The sequence below is a fragment of the Cervus elaphus genome, chromosome 22, assembly GCF_910594005.1.
Source record: "Cervus elaphus chromosome 22, mCerEla1.1, whole genome shotgun sequence".
Taxonomy (NCBI): domain Eukaryota; kingdom Metazoa; phylum Chordata; class Mammalia; order Artiodactyla; family Cervidae; genus Cervus; species Cervus elaphus.
The window spans coordinates 14,948,188-14,950,713 of NC_057836.1; the positions used below are offsets into that span (position 1 = coordinate 14,948,188).

Here is a 2,526-nt window from a genome sequence, read left to right on the forward strand (position 1 = left end):
GAGGTACGTAAGGCATGGCTCCATGTCTTCCATTGTTGCATAGTTCCCATGCCAACAGGGAGGGATAGCAAGCATATCTTTTCAAAAGTGTGATGAAGTGTGATCCACCAAGTCACACCCTCTCCCGTGGGCACCATATACACACTCATGCATCCTAAATGTGTGTATGCATGCATACACACATACATGTGTGTATGTGTGCATGTGAGCATCCGGGCACATGAGCAAATGTGTGTTTAGACTACAGCTTTCCCAGCCAATAGAAAAAGAGTGCACATTTTGGGAAAGTCGAATCAAATAATCAAATAAGACTATTAAGTTGATCCTGACCAGACTCTCGGGATTAAATAAGAGTAGACACATGTCAGTTGGCTCCAGTTTCTTTATGGAAAGAAGCCAATTAGGGAAATAGATTTGCTAATGACAACAAGATGGTGTGTGCTATCAGACAACTGTACTGAAAGCTTCTCAGATCTCTGCTTCTCCTTCATTTACTTGGCTGCACCAGGTCTTAGCTATGGCATGTGGGATCTTTGATCTTTATTTCAGCATGCAGGATCTTTTTTTAGTTGTGTGTAGAATCTAGTTGCAGTATGTGGGATCTAGTTTCCTGACCAGGGATCAAACCTGGGCCCCCTGCATTGGGAGTGCAGAATCTTAGCCACTGGACCACCAAGGAAATTCTTCTGCTTTCTAAAGGGAAAAAAGGCCACCTTCTCTTGGGCAGTAGCTGAAGGAAGAGATAAGTAGAAATAGGCAGTTCTGGTTTCCAGAGAAAAACTCTCTGCTACCAAATATCTGTGTTACTTTAGGCAAGTCACCTCCCCTTCCCTGGGTCTGAATAAAGCTGGGGCATAGAATTGAATGACAGCAAAAGCCTTCCTCCTCTCCTCTTACGTTCTACCCTCCTCCTTCAAATGCTTAGTCCCTGACTTCGTAACTCTCTCAGCTTGGGAAAGCCCTCCTCACTAAGAGAAATCCTTGCTTATTGGTTCTTGAAGGAGGGTGCTGGGGATCCACAAGGCACAGAGGTGAACTGGTCCAGGGGAATTTTCCTATAGCCAATGGGAGAATCTACCTTCAAGCTACCCGCCTTTTAAGAGGTTATCAGAAATAGGTGAGGAGTGCAGACCTGGGAAACTAAATGATACCCAGGACTTTAGCATTTAATTAATAACAATGCACCTTAGTCCTTGGGTCAATTGGCTAGATATTATGCTTGTTGGTCAGTAGACAGAGACAAACAGTTCAACAACGTGACATATACAGACCTCTTATTACAACCCGTTTTACAGAGGAGGAAATTCCAGCTCAAGACAAGGGAAATGATTTTCCAAAGCCAGCATATATCTGTGGAGTGAACTCAATTAGAACCCAGGGTGAATGGCAAGAGGATCCTGTGAGTGTGCCTGGATGGACGGCATACTCAGTAGGTGTTGGCTACTCTTTCTAAATGCCCCTGGTGGCCTGGGTTATACCAACAGCCAGAGAGTTGAAAAGAGTTTTGACAAAAGAAGCAAGTACTTGGCCTTGGCCTCTTGGAGCTTGTTAATCTTCTTTATGCTCTAGATGACAGAAAGCTATTCGCCACTCTATCCCAACCAGGGACTTAAATGCGCAAAGACAGAAGGGCATAAGCCAGGTCAGGGGGTGGTGACTTGCAGTGATTTGTCACTGCTGTTCAGTCACTAAGTCGTGTCCAACTCTTTGAAACCCCATGGACTGTAGCACACCAGGCTTCCCTGTCCTTCACTATTTCCCAGAATTTGCTCAAATTCATGTCTATTGAGTCAGTGGTGCCATCCAACCATCTCATCCTCTGTCACCCAGTCCTTCCAATGAATATTCAGGGTTGATTTCCTTTAGGATTGACTGGTTTGATCTCCCTGAAGTCCAAGGGACTCTTTGAGAGTCTTCTTCAGCACCACAATTCAAAACCATCAATTTTTCAGCACTCAGCCTTCTTTACAGTCCAACTCTCACATCCATACATGGCTATTGGAAAAACCATAGCTTTGACCATATGGACCTTTGTTGGCAAAGTAATGTCTCTGTTTTTTAACATGCTGTCTAGGTTTGTTATAGCTCTTCATCCAAGGAACAAGTGTCTTTTAATTTCATGACTTCAGTCATGCAGTGATTGTCGCCTGACTTTTTACAAAATCCATCCATGATCCACCACCTTGAGGAACGGGTAATGGGATCTGAGTTTGCCCACAGGGAAACTAAGTCTCAAAGGTCTTCTGTGATCTGAACAGTAGGTCTCACATCACCCAGCTGGTCAGTAAGCAGACATGGATACAGAGACCAGCTCATCTACCTGAGTGAGAAGGAACGTGCCAGTGGAAACAGATACCTCTAGGGTAAGCCCAGCAATCAGTTCAGTTCAGTCGCTCAGTCATGTCCAACTCTTTGCAACCCCATGGGCTGCATCATGCCAGGTTTCCCTGTCCATCACCAACTCCTGGAGCTTGCTCATACTCATGTCCATTGAGTCAGTGATGCCATCCAACCATCTCATCCTCT

The 2,526-nt window shown here is 44.9% G+C and overlaps 1 non-coding gene across 1 annotated transcript; it reads right to left on the reverse strand.

Annotated features, from left to right (window-relative positions):
- Positions 1 to 606: 606 nt before the first annotated feature.
- On the reverse strand, positions 607 to 679 carry TRNAG-CCC. Its single transcript has one exon. It is a non-coding gene; the product is annotated as a tRNA-Gly (tRNA).
- Positions 680 to 2,526: the final 1,847 nt, after the last annotated feature.